The sequence below is a fragment of the Natrix helvetica genome, assembly GCF_964273705.1.
Source record: "Natrix helvetica genome assembly, chromosome: 11".
NCBI lineage: Eukaryota > Metazoa > Chordata > Lepidosauria > Squamata > Natricidae > Natrix > Natrix helvetica.
In genome coordinates, this window is record NC_138562.1 from 1821991 (window position 1) to 1845082 (window position 23092).

Genomic DNA, 23092 nt, shown 5'->3' on the forward strand with positions numbered 1-23092 from the left:
TCGATTCTTTTACTTCTTTAGAAGTCTTTGTTCTTTCTGAGAAGGCAGAGGAGACGCTTGGTTTGGGAATGAAAAGAATTCAATACGTATGCGGGCTTCCTCTGCTGCCGATTCCCCCTACAATCTGAGCTTCTGGCAAGGCTTTGATTTCTTTGCAGTATCTTTGTATCTCTGCAGTTCTACTAAGTCAATACTTTATTCAACAATATACACCAACACTGATCTGCTAGCCTCCGTTCTGTTCTTTCTGATTCTGGATGCTGTTCTTTCCAGAACTGTTACATTCTTTTTCTTCTCGTTGGACTTGCTTTATAATTATGGTTTGTCACACAAATATTTAGACTGGATTTGGCATTTTCATCCACCTATCAAGTCTTTCCCAAGAGCCTGGGATGGCAGATGTTTTTCATGTTGTTGGTGTTAAAGGTGTTAAAGATGTAAGCTGTTCTAAATAAAGCTGCCTTTTGCAAGTGACTGATGGTGAATTTGTCAATGCCAACAGTGTTCAAGTGATGCTCCAATTGTTTGGGGATTGATATCATTAGATTTTAGTATGAATATTGTTTTTAAGAATCTTTTGCAAATGTCATCAAACTGGAACAGGATCCAAAAAAAGTGAATAAAATAAACATTTATATACAAATAAAATGCCCACATATTTTTATTCTCTTAATTGATTTATCAGTTTTGTTTACTCTGGAAATGATTTTTTTGGAAAATGACTATTAATTTCAGTGGCTATAGATAATATTTTCTACTCTCATTCTGAGTACGTTATCTTCATGATAATATATTCCTTCACTCTTAAACACTGAAATCTAGACACAATTCGTCACACTTTGCTCTCTCGATGTTTTCCTTTTCAGAGAAGACAGAAAAGAACTTGGCATGCCATTTTTAAGGACCAAGACTGAACAAATCTTGTCTGTCTGTGGTAATTAAAACACAAAATCCCTAAACAAAAGAAAATGAGAGAGGATTTAGCACATTCACTGAAAAGATTTAGCAATAAAATGTTTAGATTCTAAAGAGCAAATACAGGGTTGAGACTGAATGTCTACCAACAATTTTCTTTAAAAGCCCATTTCAGTAGACACATCATTCAAACTTATCAGAAAATTACAGTTTAGTTGCTTTTACAAGAGTTAATCCTAAATAATTATTCTATCTTAAGAAGTATTAGCAAAGTACAATGCCTACAGCCACATTTCTAGTTTGGCTGTTTTTTTTCTTCTTTCTAGCCCAATCATGCCACGTACAACGTTTTTAGCAGCCTCTGACATGAAAGAGATTGTTGGGAATGGCAAACTCTCCACACAATCCTAATCACAGATATACTCTTTGCCCTTCTTCGTCATTAATACTCCCTGAAATTTACTTGGCAAGAAAAATTCCTTATCCAACAGGATTTGGAAATGTTAATCAGAGCGTCTAGCCAAACAGTGATGCACTTTCCCATATTCAATCATTCCTCAAAGGTGGCATAGCAACAATCCTCTTATCTAATATATAATTTGGAAATATTATTCAGAAGAGATAGTCAGATGCTTATTAGCGTATCATATCACGAGCAGTTCATTCCAGAAACAGAATGATAAGAAACAGCAGCTTCTCTTTTGAAATTAACAGTAGTTTTAGATGCAGTTCAGTGGTGAGAAAAGTAAGGTCTTGCACTAAGAAAAATCAAATGCACAGGTGTAGAATAGGTGGCACCTGGCTCAACAATAGTAACTGAGAGGGACTTTGGAGTCCTAATAGACAATCACTTGATCACTTAAATATGAGGCAGCGGCTGCCAAAAAAGCCACCGAAGTCTTAGGCTGCATCAACAGGAGGATTGTTATTATTTAGAAAATGTATATTGCTGCCTATTCGCACATGGCGACTCAAGGGGGCTATCAAGGATGCAAGTAGTCCTTGACTTGCGATCACAATTCAGCCCCAAAACGTCTGTTGCTAGGTGAGACATTTGTTAAGTGAGTTTTGACCCATTTTATGACCTTTCTTGCCACAATTGTTAAGCGAATCATTGCAATTGTTAAGTGACACAGTTGTTAAGGGAACCTGGCTTCCCCATTGATTTTGCTAGTGAGAAGGTCGCAAACGGGGCTCACATGACCCTGGGATGCTGCAACCTTCATAAATATGAGCCTCCAATTCTTGATCAATTCTGCCCCTGGGGATTCTCCCATGGTTGTAAGCGTGAAAAAGGGTCACTTTTTTCAGTGCTGTTGTAACTTCAAATCGTCACCAAATGAACTGTTGTAAGTTGAGGACAACCTATAGCAGGGGTCTCCAACCTTGGCAACTTTAAGCCTGGAGAACTTCAACTCCCAGAATTCTCCAGGCTGGGGAATTCTGGGAGTTGAAGTCCTCTAGGCTGAAAGTTGCCAAGGTCGGAGACCGCTGACCTATAGTATCAAGACCACATAGACTGTTAGTACCACTTTATGCTGCACTGGTAGCACTTACTGCATCTATGACTGTGGTGACTATGAAACAGAAAAGATGTTGAGACTCTAGAAAGAATGCAGAGAAGATGATAAAGGGTCTGGAAGCTAAAAGTCTGATGAACAGTTGAGGGAATTGGGTCGTCTAATGAAGAGAAGGACTAGGGGTGACAGGATAGCTGTTTTCTGGTACTTGAGGGGCTGTCACAGAGATGAGAAGGCCGACCTATCCTCCAAAGCATCTGAGGGCAGGGCAAGAAGCAGAGTGGAAGACTGTAAGAGAGAAGCCTAGAACTACGGAGAAACATCCTGGCAGTGAGAGCAATTAACCAGTGGAACTCCTTGCCTCCGGAGGTTGTGGGTGCTCCGTCACTGGAGGTTTTCAAAAAGAGATTGGACAGGCGTTTCTCTGGAATGGTATGGGGTCTCTTACACCATTCCAGACCTCTGAGGTCAGTGTGTGCGTGTGTAATAGAAGACTTCCAAGACCCCTCCCATCCCTATGATTCTATTATGAAACCACATTCTTCATTCATAAAATTACAGTGACAGCACAGAACTCCCAAAAACCCATTTCATTTCTGTTTATCTGAATTGTAAAAAGACTGCTCCCTGCAACCATGCGCGACTGCAATGCCTGGCCACAGCCAAACGCACTTTTCCATTACTCCTCTGCCTTCCAATGACTCTATCCAAAACTCACCCACTCCTGAACACTCTATGCCAAATACACACATTATTTAGCATAATTACTATGAGAGCCAGTTTGGTGAATGCTTAAGGCATCAGGCCAGATATTGTGAAACCATGAATTCTAGTCCTGCTTTGGGCAAGAGGTCAGCTGGGGGACCTTGGGCCAGCCACTCTCTCTCAGCCCCAGGAAGGAAGCAATGGCAAGCCACATCTGAAAACCCTTGCCAGGAAAACTGCAGGGACTCTAGACGAGAGTCTCTGAGAATCAGACAGGATGGGACGGAAGGGAAAAAAATCTTGCTCAACAAATATATTAGTGTGTCTGCCCAAATGACATCCAGGCCAATAGTTTTATCTCAGTGGCAGTAAAACTCTTCAAGGCAAAGAGAGGAAGCTTCATAGGGCACCATTTTGCCAGCATGGGGGCCTGAGGGGGCTAACACTAGTTCAGACCAGATTTATAAGAAGGATGCCATAATAGTCAATAAGGAACCTCCAACTCTCACCAAAGCTACAGGTGATATTCAATAGGTGCAGCACAGAGACCCAGACCAATAAGAACCATTCTAGAACAAGATGTTTTTAAATTGAAATAGTCCTCCAGCCTAGAGGTTTTGCTATTGCAGGTACTTCTAGACCAGTGATAGCTAACCTTTTTTGGCTCTGTGTCAAAAGTGCGGGGAGCGCAGGGGGTCGTGCGTGGACGTGCCATACCCATAATGCTATGCGCGCGACTTCCCCCCCCCCCGCACGCGCATGTGATCAGCAGTGGGGACACACACACCCCACTTTTGGCATGGTTTTTTCGCCCTCCCCAGGATCCAGAGGCTTTCTAGAAGCCTGGGGAGGGCGAAAACAGCCCCCCCCCCCGGTTCCTCCTCAGAGGCTTCAGGAGCTTCTCTGAAAGCTCTGCGGGGCGAAAAAGGGACCCACAGGGAACCTGGAAGTTTTGGAATGGTGACTTCCGGTTTGGCCACGGGGCCAGTTTTTCGTGCTCCACAGGCTTCAACAAACCCTCCGGAGGACGAAAAACGGCCTCAAAAGAAGGCCGAAATCAGCTGGAGCTGACAGGGCAACGTCTCACATGCCCTAACAAATGGCTCCGTGTGCCACCTGTGACATGCGTGCCATATGTTCGCCATCACGGTCCTAGACTTACAACAGTTCACTTAGTGACCATTCAATATTACAATGGGACTTATGACCATTTTTCACACTTATGACCATGGCAGCAGCCCTATGGTCACATGAGTTACATTTGGATGCTTGACAACTGACTCACATTTATGACGGTTGCAGTGTCCCAGAGTCACGTGATCCCCTTTTGCAACCTTCTAACAAACAAAGTCAATGGGGAAACCAGGTTTGCTTAACAACTGTGTTACTAATTTAAGAACTACAGTGATTCACTTAACAAATGTGACAAGAAAAGTTGTAAAATGGAGCAAACTTACTTAAATTTCTGACTTAACTACATCAATTTTGGACTTAATTGTAGTTGTAAGTTGAGGACTACCTGTATTTCTTGAAAACTAACAATAGACCAAATATACATATATTGATGTATGACTTATTCTGGGCTTATTATGAGTGCCAGTTTGGTGTAGTACTTAAGGTATCAGTCTAGAAACCATGAGACCATGCCTTTTAGGCCTGCCATGGGCACAAAACTGGCTGGGGACCTTGGGCCGGCCACTCTCTCTCAGTCCCAGGAAGGGAGCAATGGCAAACAACTTCTGAAAAACCTTGCCATGAAAACTGCAGACTTGTCCATGCATTCTCCGAGAATCAAGCACAATGAAAGAAAAAGAACATTCTGGACATACAATGTTTCTTTAATTCAGGCTTCTGATTCTGAACACCATCATATAGATTCCCATCTTATAAATGGTTCTCAACATCACCGCATTAACTTTTAGCAGAAAATATTAGGAATTGGTGAATCTATAAAAATTAGCAGGCAGCTCTGCACTTCAGAGCCCTTAAGATCAGCTATTGGTTAACTGTATTGCAGGAAATTAAATGTTTCTCACTTCCGTTGGCTTTTTCCCCATGCCATGTTTATTAGGAGTGTATCATGTTCCAACATAAATATACAGTACTGAGATGTCTAATATGTAGCAGAAAGGCATATTGGCCAATCTAATGACAACTGAATCAACACCAGTTGATAAAACATAATTTCTAAACTGTTAAACCACCGACCTCCATTTTCATTTTGAGGAAATTTACTTGTCACAACTGCACTCAAATCAAATGCCATGTTTAGGATCTTAATCAGGTAATGATACTAATGTAATAGATCTCTAAAAGATTGTCTGAATGCTCAGGAATGAAAAGAACATAAATAGGGGGGGGGGGGGAGGAGACAGCAGCACTCCCCTTAAATGACCCTATGGTCTTTGGTTGGTTAATATTTAAATTATATACATTTTGATGGTATAAAACTGTCTTTGTTACTAAAGATACTCCTCCAAAATTATTATACAAACATTATGTAGTCATTTCTATTTCCCAGTCTCTAATTTATCTTTTTATATAATTTATCAGCACACCATCTAAGGCCCTACCTAAATTTTCTTCAGTAAAGAACTATAACTACTACGTTGCCTCTAATTGCAAAGGCAAACTTTACCCAGGAATTTCCTGTGTAACACCAGGGATTTTAAAAGGTGAGCTCTTTAAAGCAGCAAAAACATCTTTATCTGAATTTTAAAAAGAACATTTTATGGGAATATTACAGATGGTTTTTTTTTATCACCAGATGTTGAAATTGTACCCTTGTTCAATCCATGTTTCTAAACTCTGGATTATAAATTACAAATGCAGATATTCCCCCCACCATCACCACATACTCAAACATAAGAAAAGCCCTATTTTATCCCACCCAAAAATAGGCCAGATGGAGTTTTGTATTAAAATTGCTCCATACTTCGCCATGTATGAAACGTTTATTTGGATGCCTTTTATTAGCCTCATCCAAGTAAAACATGATCAGAAATACTTCTTCATGGCCTGTATATTTTTCATGCCTGTTTCATTTCTGTGTCATTACGCACCTTTCTTACTGGAGTGTTTGCAAAATGAAAGATGCTATTTCAGAACGTTTTGAATGTTTTACACAGCTGGCGAAACATTTAACACTCAAAAGAGAGCAATACTCCCAAAGCAGCCAATGATCCCTTCATCTCAAAGCTCCCCTTAAAGCTAAGCAAATTCAGTTAACTCTCTTTCAAACAGAAGACAAACAAGTGGTTACCTAATCAAAAAGGGCAGAGTCCACATTTAAACCAACGAAAAGGGCAACCGTGAATCACAGTGTTATTCCAAATACAGCTTTTCCATGGGAACCCAGGTGTTACAGACACATCAAAAAAGGAGGGAAAGAGGAAAGCGAGGTGGACAATCATATCAGGCAAAGCCTCTTAGTATGTTTGGCTCAGGAATATTTTACTGTATTTCTAGAGCCAGCTATTATTTCTTAAAAGAGTTCCTATTTGGTGTAATGGGAGCATGTGGCAGTTCAAATTAAAAGCAATCCTGAATTATGCTCCAAAATACAGTCCTTTGGGAGAAGGGCGGCATATAAATCCAATTTACTAGAACTTCAATTACACAGCACCCAGCAGTAGCAACATAGAGGCGGCCGCTGCCCTTGGGGTAGCCACAGGTCAAGAACACACAAACAGAAGTGGCAAAGGGGGCACCAGGGCTCAAAAACCGAATGGCTTCTCCCATTAAGGAGGGAAAGAGTCAACATTGGGTCCCAAATGGGTGATACATGTAGCTTTAAGAATGCAATTGGCTCCTACTCCCTGCAGGGAGGCACCCAGTCATAATGTAGATTTTGGGGGGGGGGGGAATCCTACAGAAATCTTTAATCGTACTGATTATACAGGCAAAGTTGTTTTTAAAAGTTTGACTCTCTAATCCGCACTCTTACTGTAGCTTATGCATAGCCCAAAACCCCCTTTGAGAAATTAAACTGTTCAATGTCTGCACTGTGCAGAGCTGTAATAAATTTAACCCCATTTTTGTCCAACACACTGATACAGTTTATACAGCATGTGTGTGTGTGTGTGTGTGTGTAGCTACTTGCTTTACCCACAAGGCAGAGAAAATTGTGCCCTCCCAGCAACCTGTAAGTACTGAGGCTAAAAATTACAGGCTGTCCTTGTTTAGTGACTATCTTGTATAAGCGACTGTTTGCAGTTATAACAGGCATGAAAAAGGAACCTCACACTAACCATCCTTTCAAGTTTGTAAAGTTGAAGGAAGCTCATAAACCTTGTTATATTTCACTCAGCAACCTCTTCATTAACAGCCCAGTTGCCAGTCCCAATGGCGGTTGCTAAATGAGGACTGCCTGCAGTAATTGGCCCCAAATATCAGCAGTTATGAGACTCCTCATAAGGTAGACAAAAGCACCCACATCAAGCCAGGATTTGAGGTATCCTCCTTCCCTCATTACACAGTGGAGCTGGACAAAGGCCAGGCAGATTCCATCCATCCTCAACCACAGAAACTCCCTAGGAGACTATAAATAAACCAGCTTTCTCCCCATCCTGGTTTAACCAGTGGGGATACCCCTAAACTCTCAGCAGGCTTAACCAGAAGCTTTATCAGGACTAAGAAACTCACAGGATCCTCACTAATACGAAGACGAGGGGCCACAAGGCGATCCTGGAAAGTTAAAGGGGGGGGGGAGAATCCTGGGAAAAAAGCGCTGGGGGGCCATTTGCTGAAGAGAAAAATGAAGGCCCACCTGAAGCCCCCAAAGGAGCTCAAACAGGGAGGCTGCAATCCTGCTTCATTACACACCGTCCAACCAGATGCTCGCAGGAGGCGCCCACCTGGCAGACGGAGGATGATGGGAGTTGGAATCCAAGATTTGGGGGGGGGGAGGAAACGGCGAAGTGGGGGAAAGCACAGGGGGTCTCGGGGGAGGGAGGCTCTATGGAAACCTTCCTCCCCCCCCCCCCCGGGATTCATGCCTCATTGGAAAGCGAAGCTCCATTTAATGAAAAGAAAATTAAGAGAGTTGAGAAGTTGCATAAGGCAAACAGGAGGCGCTGGGGGGGGCGGGGGGGCGCCACCTGCTGGGAAGGGGCGTGGCCGCCGATCTCCCTGCTCCGCGCATGCGCTGTCTCATTCCCCCCCCGCCCGGGCGTCTAGCTACCTGAAGGGAAGCCTCCTCACCTGGCGGGGGGGAGGGGCGCCGCCTCAGGGCGCGCGGCGAGGCTGCTGCCCTTCCTTCTTCTCGTCGCCTCGTTGCCCGGCCAGCCGGTCCAGGCAAGCCCCGCTCGCTCCGGCCCGGGCAACGTGGCCGCCGCTGGTGCCAGCGAGTTTCCGGGCAGCTGGCAAAGGAGGCGATGGGCGCCTGGAAAGCAACAGAGGGCGGAGAAAGGGCGGCGGGGGCGGGGCCTCTGGGGCGCGCCTAAAGTGGCCCTGGAGGGCGGAGCCAGAGGTTGGGTGGGTTCTCCTGACTCCGCCCCCTCGCCTTCGCCCCTCCCCCTCATCCCTTCCTTCTCTTTTATTTTTCCTTTTTTCCTTCTTTTTCTTTCTCCTTCCTTCACTTATTTCCTTTTCATCCCTTCCCTCTATTATTTCTTCTTTACCTCCTCCCTTCCCTTTTCCTTCCTTTTCTTTTCCTTCCTTCCCTCTTCTCTTTCTTTCCTCTTCTCTTCTCTTCTTTTCTTTTCCTTCCTTCTTTTCTTTTCCTTCCTTCCCTCTTCTCTTTCTTCCCTCTTCTCTTCTTTTCTTTTCCTTCCTTCTTTTCTTTTCCTTCCTTCCCTTTTCCTTCCTTCTTTTCTTTTCCTTCCTTCGCTTTTCCTTCCTTCTTTTCTTTTCCTTCCTTCCCTTTTCCTTCCTTCTTTTCTTTTCCTTCCTTCCCTCTTCTCTTTCTTCCCTCTTCTCTTCTTTTCTTTTCCTTCCTTCCCTTTTCCTTCCTTCTTTTCTTTTCCTTCCTTCCCTCTTCTCTTCCTTCCCTTTTCCTTCCTTCTTTTCTTTTCCTTCCTTCCCTTTTCCTTCCTTCTTTTCTTTTCCTTCCTTCCCTCTTCTCTTCCTTCCCTCTTCTCTTCTTTTCCTTCCTTCCCTTTTCCTTCCTTCCTTTCTTTTCCTTCCTTCCCTCTTCTCTTCCTTCCCTTTTCCTTCCTTCTTTTCTTTTCCTTCCTTCCCTTTTCCTTCCTTCTTTTCTTTTCCTTCCTTCCCTCTTCTCTTCCTTCCCTTTTCCTTCCTTCTTTTCTTTTCCTTCCTTCCCTTTTCCTTCCTTCTTTTCTTTTCCTTCCTTCCCTTTTCCTTCCTTCTTTTCTTTTCCTTCCTTCGCTTTTCCTTCCTTCTTTTCTTTTCCTTCCTTCCCTTTTCCTTCCTTCTTTTCTTTTCCTTCCTTCCCTTTTCCTTCCTTCTTTTCTTTTCCTTCCTTCCCTTTTCCTTCCTTCCCTTTTCCTTCCTTCTTTTCTTTTCCTTCCTTCCCTCTTCTCTTCCTTCCCTTTTCCTTCCTTCTTTTCTTTTCCTTCCTTCCCTTTTCCTTCCTTCTTTTCTTTTCCTTCCTTCCCTTTTCCTTCCTTCTTTTCTTTTCCTTCCTTCGCTTTTCCTTCCTTCTTTTCTTTTCCTTCCTTCCCTTTTCCTTCCTTCTTTTCTTTTCCTTCCTTCCCTCTTCTCTTCCTTCCCTCTTCTCTTCTTTTCTTTTCCTTCCTTCCCTTTTCCTTCCTTCTTTTCTTTTCCTTCCTTCCCTCTTCTCTTCCTTCCCTTTTCCTTCCTTCTTTTCTTTTCCTTCCTTCCCTTTTCCTTCCTTCTTTTCTTTTCCTTCCTTCCCTTTTCCTTCCTTCTTTTCTTTTCCTTCCTTCCCTTTTCCTTCCTTCTTTTCTTTTCCTTCCTTCCCTCTTCTCTTCCTTCCCTCTTCTCTTCTTTTCTTTTCCTTCCTTCCCTTTTCCTTCCTTCTTTTCTTTTCCTTCCTTCCCTCTTCTCTTCCTTCCCTTTTCCTTCCTTCTTTTCTTTTCCTTCCTTCCCTTTTCCTTCCTTCTTTTCTTTTCCTTCCTTCCCTCTTCTCTTTCTTCCCTCTTCTCTTCTTTTCTTTTCCTTCCTTCCCTTTTCCTTCCTTCTTTTCTTTTCCTTCCTTCCCTCTTCTCTTCCTTCCCTTTTCCTTCCTTCTTTTCTTTTCCTTCCTTCCCTTTTCCTTCCTTCTTTTCTTTTCCTTCCTTCCCTTTTCCTTCCTTCTTTTCTTTTCCTTCCTTCCCTCTTCTCTTCCTTCCCTCTTCTCTTCTTTTCTTTTCCTTCCTTCCCTTTTCCTTCCTTCTTTTCTTTTCCTTCCTTCCCTCTTCTCTTCCTTCCCTTTTCCTTCCTTCTTTTCTTTTCCTTCCTTCCCTTTTCCTTCCTTCTTTTCTTTTCCTTCCTTCGCTTTTCCTTCCTTCTTTTCTTTTCCTTCCTTCCCTTTTCCTTCCTTTTCTTTTCCTTCCTTCCCTCTTCTCTTTCTTCCCTCTTCTCTTCTTTTCTTTTCCTTCCTTCCCTTTTCCTTCCTTCTTTTCTTTTCCTTCCTTCCCTCTTCTCTTTCTTCCCTCTTCTCTTCTTTTCTTTTCCTTCCTTCCCTTTTCCTTCCTTCTTTTCTTTTCCTTCCTTCCCTCTTCTCTTCCTTCCCTTTTCCTTCCTTCTTTTCTTTTCCTTCCTTCCCTTTTCCTTCCTTCTTTTCTTTTCCTTCCTTCCCTTTTCCTTCCTTCTTTTCTTTTCCTTCCTTCCCTCTTCTCTTCCTTCCCTCTTCTCTTCTTTTCTTTTCCTTCCTTCCCTTTTCCTTCCTTCTTTTCTTTTCCTTCCTTCCCTCTTCTCTTCCTTCCCTTTTCCTTCCTTCTTTTCTTTTCCTTCCTTCCCTTTTCCTTCCTTTTCTTTTCCTTCCTTCGCTTTTCCTTCCTTCCCTTTTCCTTCCTTCTTTTCTTTTCCTTCCTTCCCTCTTCTCTTTCTTCCCTCTTCTCTTCTTTTCTTTTCCTTCCTTCCCTTTTCCTTCCTTCTTTTCTTTTCCTTCCTTCCCTCTTCTCTTCCTTCCCTTTTCCTTCCTTCTTTTCTTTTCCTTCCTTCCCTCTTCTCTTTCTTCCCTCTTCTCTTCTTTTCTTTTCCTTCCTTCCCTTTTCTTGAAATCTTTTTCTAAAACACTTCTTGTAGGACAATTCCACACTCTTCAGTGTCTCACAGACCCCATTTTCTAGCTGAAATACTGTTGCATTTATTTATTAAATGTATATGCTGCCCATCTCACTGGCAAGCAATTCTCCCACAAACAACCCTTAGGATTCCCTATGCCTTTCCATATTTGTTGACTTTTGGCTTGTTAGGTTAGCAAATTCAGAAAAAGAGCCCATTTAGTAATCAGAATGTCATACGTGAATGCCTATAAGTCTATAAAGGAAATTTGCTTTCTCTCGATTCTTGTTCCATGGTATCACATTTGTCCTGAGTATTATTTATGAAATATATGGCTATGCCATACAGAATATGCAGGAATTAATACATAGTAATATTTAGCAGTAGAAGAATTTCTGGACTTTTACCACAAAAGCATTCCAACTTAGGTGGGGGCATATGAGGCACCCCAATAATAAGGCACTCTTAGATTCTTCTCAAATTAAACTACTATATTGTACCACGTAGAGAAGTTAGAATAGAGCTTATTTAGGTAGTCCTTGACTTATGACTACAATTGAGCCCAGTATTCCATTGCTAAGTGAGACATTTGTTAAGTGAGTTTTACAATCTTTCTTGCTGCAGTTGTTAAGTGAATCATTATAGTTATTAATTTAGTAACAGAGTTGTTAAGTGAATCTGGCTTCCCTGTTGACTTTCTTTGTCAAAAGGTCACAAAAGGGGATCGCATGACCCAGGACACGGCAACCGTCATAAATATGAGTTCCTAAACGGCTGGATTTTGATCGTATGACCCTGGGGATGCTGCAAAGGTCATAAGTGTGAAAAAGGTCATGAGTCACTTTTTTCAGTGCTGTGGTAACTTTGAATGGTCACTGAATTAACTGTTGGTCTCAGTTGTGGCGTAAGTCAAGGACTACCTGTAATTATCTTTAAAGGAAAGGATCATTGTACAAGTAGAAGAAAGGATGGAGGCACCAATTATAAGGAATGCAAGAAATAAGACTGGATACATCAGGAGAACATCTGAGGCCCTTCTCTAGAAAAATGCATGGGGTCCATCCACATATTTTTCCACCAGATTCCTCTGCTTCTCCACTGGTTCTACTTGCCCAGAAGTGGAGAAGACCTCTTCCCCTCCTCTCCAGAAGGAGCACCTGAGAGCCACAAGGAAACCGTCTCTCCTGGCCCTTGGTGACAATTGTGGAAGTGACAACCGAACCTTATTGGAAGACGGCTATCATGTCAGTTCTCTCAATGGGGAGGACGGATTTACTTAACAACCATCTTACTCATTTAATAACTACAGTGATTCACTTAACAATTGTAGCAAGTAAAGTTGTAAAATGGAGCAAAATTCACTTACAAATGTCTCACATAGCAACAGAAATGTTGGGCACAATTGCGGTTGTAAGTCGAGCATTACCTGCAGTACTATTAATATCTTGGAAACTGGGAGATAGCATTCATGGATGTTTGTGGCCAACGTAGATCTAAAGAGAGAAGTATCGCATGGACTGCATACATATTTATGTGAAATAAGTGTGTGAGAGATACAACAGAGTGGAACCTTGAAAAACGCTGAATCCAGATGGATTCTATGAGTAATTCCAATAAAATATAAATCCACTTCTCAGACTATTTGCTCAAACGTTTTAAAGTTCCTGCTTTTTGCCACACCTTATTCTGAGTCATTCAGGTGTGTCAGCAAACTATTTTGAGACACTTTCCGTTTGTACGTACTGTGTCAGATATTCAAATAAAGAATTGTGTTCTCTGGACCGACACAGCTAGCCTGTTGTGTTTTATCTTGCCAGTTGGAAAGGAGCAAACATTTTCAAGGGAAGAACAAGTGCGCAAATCATTCCAGCTTATTGAGACAGGGCACAGAGGATTGTGAGGGGTATTTTATTTCTTTTTACAAACAATTTTGTCTCAAAGAAAGTTATGTTTATTCATTTAAAATAAGAAGGGAATGGGCTTTTTGATGGCTGTACATTGCTATTTTCTACCAGAGATAATAATTACAATTGCAACCTTATCTTGGGAAGGGCTGAACTGAATCTGCCCTCCAAACTACTCCCCAGGAGTATTTGGTTATCAACAACCCAACTAATCTGATTAATTAATAACCTTTTGGTCAAAAAATTACTTGAAAATAAATTGGGCTTTCTTCTGATAGGTAGGTTTGATCCCATCTTCAAAGATGAAAATGCTGAAGATTATCTTCATGCTGGTATTCATATTTTCCTAAGAAAATATCTCTTCAAAGAATAATATCTCCATGAGACCCAAGAAACCCCCATCCCTTTCCCAGTGCTTCGGGGTCAGCTTCAGGAGGTCTTCTAGTCCAACCCTCTGCTCAATCAGGAGACCACTGCCATTCCAGACAAGTGGCTGTCCAATCTCATCTTCAAAATTTCCAATGATGGAGAACTACAACTTCTAGAGGCAAACTGTTCCAATTAACCAATTAACTAATTGTTCTCACGGTCAGGAAATGTCGCCTTAGTTCCAGGTTGGATTCCCTCTGATAAGCTTCCATCGGTCACTTCTTGTCCTGCCCTCAGGTGCTTTGGAAAATAGTTCCACCTTCTTCTCTGGGACCCTCAAGTAAAAGAGGAAGACCCAACTTCAAAGCTGAGACTAAGTGGAGTATAACGGACACGGAGACCGAAAGTCCTTTCTAGCTGTCATTGAAGCGAGTTGCTCATTTCAGGTTACCTATGAAACTGTGGCAAGTCTAGCCTGACTTGGTGCTATGGCGTCAAGGGGAAAACAGAATAGAAATTATGACTATATTATGTTCATGTACTGCTATTTGGGCCTCTGCGATTACTGTTAGGAGACCACATTTTAAAGCAATAATGTACTACAGGTAGTCCTTGACTTACAACATTTTGTTTAGCAATTGTTCCAAGTTACAATGGCACTGAAAAGAATGACATGATCGCATTTCACACGTATGATCTTTGTGGCATCCTGTGTGCTCACGTGATCAAAATTAAGAGGGTCGTATTGGTTTAAAACAAAGGAGACAAGAAGTGAATAAATTAGACCCAACTAAGTAATAATTCAACATAATATGGTTCATTTATGTAATAATTATTTCCTTCTGTCACATCCAATTACAATTTAATAGCATATTTTTCTGGGAATTGCAATCCATGCTCTCAGAGGCCACATCCCACTCTGGAGCCTCAGGTTGTGCAATCTTGAGCTACAGTAAGTTTAAATACTCATCCTTCTCCATGCCAATCTATGAAGTAGAAGCCTCTTGCATCATAAAAGCTAAGTAGCAACGATGATGATTTTCTAAAGCTGTTTGACAAGCATTATTAAACCTCCTAAATACAGATAGTGCCCTAAATATCTGTTGTTAAGGAAGACATTTGTAAAGCGAGGTTTACCCCATTTTATCCCACGGGACCCTGGGACACTGCGACCGTCATAAATATGAACCAGTTGCCAAGCATCTGCATTTTGATCACATGACCACGGGGTGGCTGCAAATGTGTGAAAACATTTCACATAAGTGTGAAAACTGGTCGTATGACACTTTTTTCAGTGCTTTGAACAGTCACTAAATGAACTGTTGTAAGTCGAAGACTACCTGTGTCAGATTCTGAGACAAAAGTTGGAGAGCATCCTCCTGACACTATTCTGACTTTCAGAGTTTAAGGAATCTGTCAGAAGGGAAGATAGGAAATATTTTATTGACTGTGGGTGTTGCCACATCACAGTGACAACTGCATTTTTAAAAAAACTACAGCACATTCATTTTTATTTTGAAATAACTTTAACCAAGTACTTACTCGTGTTTGTTGGTTTTTCAACTGAATAAATAATAATTTCCTCTCAGGAGGGAGGATAAATCTGTCAACTAGAACAGCAACACAATATCTAATCCAAGGTTTCTTCAACACAAAGAAAAGATATTGCAGTTTATAGCTACTCTTTTATGGCTGGAGACCTGCTATTTCCTGTGTATAATTGAGGGAAGAAATAATCTTTGCTGCTAAACATCTGGTAGAAACCCTATCATTAAAGCCTTCAAGGGTCTGTGCTAAATGCCTTTACTCCTAACTTTGATAACATCTGGAGGGCAGAGACAAACGTAATTGCTTTGCGGTTTTGAAAAATACTGCTAGGAGGAGGGAAATGAATTTACGAGGTGTTCCTTATAAAGGGCTTGTAATGAAAACATACAGACAATTTTAGTCCTGGGAAATTCATCTTCAGAATGTGAACTCACCATCAGTTCAAAGTTATCTCTTGTTTTACACAACAAGCTGAGAGGATTGCTTGGTAAAACGGAGGAAGTCTTCCAGGTGGGTGAATCCAGTCCTTGGAGGAGTAATACAGACAAAGAGAAACAGGCTGTTAATTACTGTTACCTGTAGCAGTTTTCTTCTACCTGTGGTTCTCCAGGTATGCTGGCACTGCAGCTGGAGGTATTTCAACCAGAGAGATTGTAGGGCAGGACCGGCCAGGAATTCTGGAAGTTGAATTCCTGGCATAAAGTCTAGAAGACAACACAGGTAGTCCTCAACTTACAACAGTTCATTTAGTGACCTTTTGAAGTTACAATGGTACTGAAAAAAGTGACTTATGACTGTTTTTCACACTTATGATGATTGCAGTATCCCCACGGTCACATGATTTACCATTCAGATGCTTGACAACTGGTTCACATTTATGACGGTTGCAGAGTCCTGGGGTCACATGATCCCTTTTGCGACCTTCTCACAAGTAAAGTCAATGGAGAAGCCAGATTCACTTAAACAACCGTGTGACTAACTTATCAACTGCAGTGATTCACTTAGCAACTGTGGCAAAAAAGGTTGTACAATGGGGCAAAACTCACTTAACAAATGTTTCACTTAGCAACATAAATTCTGGACTTAGTAGTGTTTGTAGATTAAGGACTATCAGTCCTTTAAGGCAGGGGTCTCCAACCTTGGCAACTTTAAGACTTGTGGACTTCAACTCCCAGAATTCCTCAGCCAGCTATGGGGAATTCTGGCTAGGCTGGCTGGGGAATTCTGGGAGTTGAAGTCCACAAGTCTTAACGATACCAAGGTTGGAGACCCCTGTTTTAAGGTATTTGATCCATTATTTCTTTTTCAGACAGGAGTCTATTATATACACACTTATGGCCAGTTCTTTAGTGACCATTCAAAGTTACAGTGAGTGCACCTCCCCAGGTTCTGAAGATCCCCCCACAAAGTCACATGACCACATGTCAGGAGCTCAGCAAGCAGCCTGCATTAAGGACCGTTTGCAGTGCCCTGCAACCATGTGACCTCATTTTACAACATTTAGACATTTATTTCCAATTTTGTCCCCTACTGAGCACTGTGTTCACTTTATGACAGTAGCATTCCTTTTTACAGCTCCAGTATTCGATCTACAACTGTGGTGTTCCCTTAACAACCGTTGCAAAAAAAAAGGTGGTACAATTGATTTGGTCACATGGGTGAGACTGGCTTTACGACCATCGTGACAGGCCTCGCTCTGCCTCTGACCCGCCCAACAAAGAAAGAATGAGGCAATAAAATGGGCACATCTCCATTTGTTTTGCAGAGAAGAATAAGCAGAAATAACTGGAGGAAAAAGGGAAAAATAGAGTCACTTCGGTGAATCCCACGCAGAGAAGAGCAACTAAGGCAGGGGTGTCCAAACTTGGCAACTTTAAGACTTGTGGACTTCAACTCCCAGAAGTCCACAAGTCTTAAAGTTGCCAAGTTTGGACACCCCTGAACTAAGGCGATTAAAGGCCTGAGGGCTAACGCTTGTGAAGAACGGTTGCAGGATTGGGGTTTGGCCAGTCTAGGGAAAAGAAGGACTAGGGGAAACATGACAGCAGTCTCCCAGCATCCGAGGGCTTTGGAGAACAGGGCAACCCCCTCCTGTTTGTGGCAGACAAACAAAAGGGGGTTTCAACCTATTCTCCAAAGCACTAGAAGGAGGACAAGAAACAATGGATAGAAACTAATCAAGGAGAAAATGAAGGAGAAACAATTAACCAGTGGAACAGCTTCCTTCCAGAAGTTGGATTAGAAGACCTCCAAGCTCTAGATTGATTGATTTTTGCCCTCCGAACCTCTCTGCCCCTTTCTCATTCTTTCACCAGTGTTCTCATTCTTTGAACAATGCTCCTCTTCCCCAAGAGGCCACCCAGCTTTGAGACAGACTCCCCCACTCGTTCTCCAAGGGAGGATTCCTCCGGGAAGAATCATTCTGAGTCTGTTCTTAGTGCCCTCCATCTTCCCAGGAAGGAATCCTTTTGGTTTGATATAAAATTGTTTAATATGCTGAAGATCTGCTACAGTGGAACTCCACTTGAAGCCTTAAAGTTCCCAAGGCTGGAGAGCCTTCTCCCACAAGATATTTCTACTCATCTTGCCAGCTGGAAAATCCAGAGTGAATGTCCTAATTTAGAAGAGCAGAAGCGGAGAGATTGGGCGCCCTCTGGTGGAGTATCACAGCCTCTGCAGCTTAATGTTCATAGGCTGCCAGTGAAAACAACACAACACTCCACAGCCTCGTGCTGGGCCTTCTTGGTGTGTGCATACGGACCCTTTTTTTGGGAAGCATTGTAGAGGTTGTCCTTGACTTACGACCACAACCAAACCCAACATTTATCTTGCTTAGGGAGACATTTGTTAAATGAACTTTTCTCCATTTTACCACCTTTCTTGCCACAGTTGTTAAGTTAATCACTGCAGTGGTTAATTTAGTAACATCATTGTTAAGTGACTGTGGCTTCTCCACTGACTTTGCTTGTCAGAAGGTCACAAAAGGGGATCACATGACACCGGGACACAGCAACTGGTTTGGTTGGTTGGTTAGTTTATTGGACTTATATGCCGCCCTTCTCCCGAAGGACTCAGGGCTGCGTACAACATGAAAATACATATTACAAAAGTTAAAAGAAAGATTAAATAGAATATCCAAAAAACCCAATAGACATTTACAATGAGATTTAGAAATTAAATTAAAATTAACAATTAAAATTAATAATTTATTTTATTCAGGCCAGGCCAGCTTGCTGGAAAAGCCAACTTTTTAGAGCGCGTCGGAAGGACCAGAGGTCAGGAATTATGTGAAGCTCCATGGGTAGCTCATTCCAGAGGGAAGGGGCTCCCACAGAGAAGGCTCTCCCCCTGGGAGTCGCCAGCTGACAGTGTAGCCGATGGTACCCTGAGGAGGCCAACTCTGTGGGATCGTACTGGACGGTGGGAGGCTACCAGTGGCAGTAGGTGGTCTCGCAGGTACCCTGGGCCTAAGCCATGGAGCGCTTTAAAAATCATAATTAACACCTTGAATCACACCCAGAAAACAACCGGCAACCAGTGCAGGCCGCCTAAAAGGGGTGTAACATGGGAGCACCTAGGTACCCCCATGACAACCCACGCGGCCGCATTCTAGACCAGCTGAAGCCTCTGAGTGCTCTTCAAGGGCAGCCCCATGTAGAGAGCGTCGCAGTAGTCCAGGAGAGAAAGGACGAGGGGCATGAGTGACTGTGCACAGAGCATCCCGATCCAGGGAGGGGCGCAACTGACGTACCAGGCGAACCTGGTAAAAGGCCCCCCTGGTCACGGCCGTCAGGTGTTCTTCTAAACTAAGCCGCGTATCCAGGAGGACTCCCAGATTGCGAGCCTTCTCTGAGGGGGCTAAAATTTCTCCCCCTATCGTCAAAGATGGAACAAGATGTACAAATCAGGATGACGGAAACCACAGCCACTCAGTCTTGGAGGGATTGAGCTTGAGCCTGTTCCTCCCCATCCAGATCCGCACAGCCTCCAGGCATCGGGACATCACGTCGAGGGCATCGTTTGGGTGGTTTGGGGTAGAGATGAAAAGTTGGGTATCATCAGCGTATTGATGATACCGTACCCCAAAACCACAGATGATCTCGCCCAGTGGTTTCATGTATATGTTGAACAGAAGGGGTGAGAGAACCGACCCCTGGGGCACCCCACAAGTGACGCGCCTGGGGGTCGATCTCTGCCCTCCAGTCAACACAAACTGTGATCGATCCGACAGGTTGGAGGAGAACCACCGCAAAACAGTGCCCCCCACTCCCAACCCGCCGAGTCGTCGCAGTAGGATACCATGGTCGATGGCATCGAAAGCCGACAAGAGGTCTAATAGGACCAGGACAGAGGAACAATCCCTGTCCCGGGCCCGCCAAAGATCATCAACCAACGCGACCAATGCCACCCCCGCCGACCACACCCACGCTGACAGCAGAAAAACGCTCTCCATTCTCCGCCAACCGCCCCGTTTCACTCACAATGTTCCGGCTACAGGGCAGGAAATTGCAGCTCAAGGGTATCCCCGAGGTCCCAGGAAGTTCCCATAGCTAGACCTGGAACCGACGATGGGATAGGGTACCCCCTGCAAGCCCCAAGAAGGAAAATCACCTTCCCAAAGTTCTCCTCAAACGTGACAAGACACCATCTTGGGCATGCGCAGTAGGAAGCAGACGGTCATAAATATGAACCAGCTGCCAAGCATGTGAGCATGGGGGATGCTGTAAAGGTTGCAAGTGTGAAAAACGGTCATAAGTCACATTTTTCAATACCATCGTAACTTCAAATGGTCACTAAATGAACTGTTGTAAGTCAAGGACTCCCTGTATAGAAATGCTACTCCTAACATTATATTAACAAAGTGAAACTCCCAAAGCCAATACAAGTAATCCTCCACTTATGTTGCTAAATGAGACATTTGTTAAGTGAGTTTCACCTTGTTTTTTTCCTAATAGTTTTTTTGTTTTGCATTATGAACATTTTACTTCCTAGAGTAATATTGACATACAGGTCAGTCCTCAACTTACAATCACAATTGGGATCAGAATTCCTGTTGCTAAGCAAGATGGTTGTGTTGTGCCTGATTTTATGACTTTTTTTTACCATGGTTGTTAACTGAATCCCTGTAACAGGACTTTGTTTGTCAGAGAGTCCCAAAAGGTGATCAGGTGACGTTGCGACCATCATAAGTACATGCCATTTGCCAAGTGTCTGAATTTTGATCACATGACCAGAAGGATGCTGCAATGGTCATAAGTGTGAAAAGTGGTCGTAAGTCACTTTTTTCAGTGTTGCTGTAACTTCAGACGACCACTAAACAAATAGTAAAGTGAAGATGTCATCTAAAGAATATCTTTTAGTCATAATTTGAGATTTTTTGAGAATAAAATGCGTTTAAAATTGTATATTCAGGGAAGTAAATAAAAACATTTTCCTTCTTTCAACACTTCATTAGAATAAAACAATAATTATTGCAAATACAAACGATTAAAGTGCATATTCTGGCTTTTCATTTATTTATAGTATCAATATGTCTTCAATATTTTTCTCCTTTTTAGTTCAGGAGAGTCTGCTTAGTGAAATCTTAAGCACAACCTACAGTAGCTGGATAAAATTTGGCAATAGGCTAAAGATACAATTTGGAACCTCATAGAGCTCCTTAGGTGTGCATGCGCCCAAGTACACCCCCACCCACCGACCTACCCATAAGCCCGCTCTTCCTTGGACTGCCAGTAAGTTCCCCAACGTGTATCTGGGTGCAGTGACGTGCGGTGAGGTTTATGGCTGGTGAGGCTGGTGACGTCATCAGGAAGGCGGGGAATGGGACCACGTGTGCTGGAGGCTGAGGCTGCCTAAACGCCAGACGCACAGAAAAGGATCGCGGAGCGTGAGCCAGCAGAGCACCTTCCTGAGCGCGCTCCGCTGGCTCGCGCTCTCCGATCCCCAACAGCAGCTGCTTTTCTGTGTGTCTGGCGTTTAGGACATCCAGCTATCTACCCAAACGCCAGATGCACAGAAAAGCACTTCGCCTCCAAGCCACTTCGTCTTGATGACGTCGCTGACGTCGCTGCTGGGCGCGGCCGGATGGAAGTAACCAGAGTGGTGCCGAGGGGTCCGGGCGGAAGAAAGAGCGAGCGAGCGATGGAGGATCAGGCAGCCTGATCCTCGGTCGCTCGTCCGCCGGACTGCCTCGGCACCACTCTGGCTACTTCCATCCGTCCGCGCATGGCAGCTGTGGGAACGTCATCAAGCCCCTGCCACTTCTGGACGTCTATTGCAGTCGCGAGGAGCGCACAAAGTACAGCGGAGGCAAGAAGGTTATTCGCGCTTCCGAGAACCCTCCTGCTTCCGCCGGTTGCCCAGCTGGCACCACCCTGCGCACGCTCCTCCTCCTCCCTCCTCTTCCTCTTATATATATGAAACTCCCTTGTGGATATTATTATTATATATTATTATTTCATGATGAGAGCTGAGGCTCTGCCTCCCCTGCCTCCCCTGACCGCACGTCCGTGAGAGGGATTCTTCTTAGGAACAGCAGATGTTCCATGCCACCATGAGGACTAGAAACCTTGCTGATTTGTGGGTTTGAGGGTCAGAAATGGCAGTTTGTGGAAAGAGGAAATTATAATGTAGAAGGGGGCAAAATATAAATGCATTGATACGGTCAGAAGCCATTACCTTATCATCTTTCTTTCCCTTTTCTTTTCCTATTTTTTTTTTCACTATCTACTATTTTCCTTTATTTTCCTTTATGGTTTTATCGGATAAAACTGCCTTTAATAACATGTATGTGTGTATAATAAAATATAATGTTATGCTATGCTATGTTATACTATATAATGTAATGTTATATTGCATTGCATTCCATTGTTTTGTATTATAATAATAGGATGGTAGAGTACAGTATAATAATACGATTTAGAATAATAAAATACAGTATAGTGCAATATAGTATAGTTTATAGTACGACACGATACAATATAATAAAATTTAGTATGTTATTGAAAATATGGTTATTGAGAACATGAGGACTAGAAACCTTACCAAGAAAGCAGGAAGCTATATAGTTCATTGGTTTGTTTGTTGCTTTGTTTTCTCCAGATCAATAGACTGTGCAGGTCTTCTCCATCCTGGCCTCCACTGCTGGGCTGCTGGGCTGCATCTTCATCCCCAAGTGCTACATCATCCTTCTGAGGCCAGACCTGAACACAAAGGAGCATCTTACAGCCAGAAGAAATGTAGAAATATGAGACACGGGAATTTTGACATTCAAACTTTTCAAAACTTACGAAATGATCCAAACTGTTCTCCATACATGGAGAAGACGATTTTGCTTCAAATCATTAACAGATGGCGGAAAAATAGCGGCCCAATTGCACGATGCCCACTGAGTTCTTTTGAGCAGTCAAGGCATCGCATCTGTCCTTTAGCCTTAGCCGATCTGAGGTCTGAAGTTCCCCACCCAGTTATTTGAAACGTCACATCTGTGCAGTCTTGTGGGTATGCTGGAAATAATTGTGAGGGGTGTATGCAAGAATGCCATTATTTTAGTTTATCTGCAATTGGGATTGTTTGCTGTATAAGACTCAAGATCACAGCATCATCAGCAGAGGGAGAGTAGAGAGAGCTCTCCTCGCTAAATGAGGAAGAAGATAACCTGGATTATCCAACTGGACAATTAAATTATTATATAGAAGTGAAACAAGACAGGAACTTCAATATAGCCTCCCAAGATTTCTAGAAAAGATTTCTTGCAAAGTAGGTTGAATTTGGGTATTTAGTTTCTGTCTGACCCCAAAGCCATGCCATCGCTCGTTTCATCTTGCATAAAGTTTTCAATGACTCATCCTTTTGCCTTTCCCAGAGTTCTCCTTGGAACTGCCTTGACCCACCAGATGGATCCACCATCTGCACTGCCCATCTTGGAAAATCCTTTTTCTTTTAATCAGAAAACCTTTCTTTCCGATCAGAAGCCCATATGTTCAGATGGTCCACAATGCA

At 43.0% G+C, this 23092-nt stretch overlaps 1 protein-coding gene and 1 long non-coding RNA gene across 5 annotated transcripts in view; both read right to left on the bottom strand.

Moving 5' to 3' along the window:
* The window catches only part of LOC309397823 (ligand of Numb protein X 2-like), an 83857-nt gene extending 75309 nt beyond the window's left edge, over positions 1 to 8548 (bottom strand). The window contains exon 1 of one of the 4 annotated variants that reach the window (XM_081964187.1): positions 8343 to 8548. The gene's annotated coding sequence lies outside the window, so the exon portion shown is untranslated. Of the gene's footprint in view, positions 1 to 7784; positions 7808 to 7908; positions 7930 to 8322 lie in introns of those variants that run through there. The other 3 variants (XM_081964185.1, XM_081964186.1, XM_081964188.1) reach the window with 3 other exon arrangements.
* The window catches only part of LOC309397826, a 270063-nt gene that overhangs the window by 75309 nt on the left and 171662 nt on the right, over positions 1 to 23092 (bottom strand). The gene's annotated exons all lie outside the window — the stretch shown is intronic.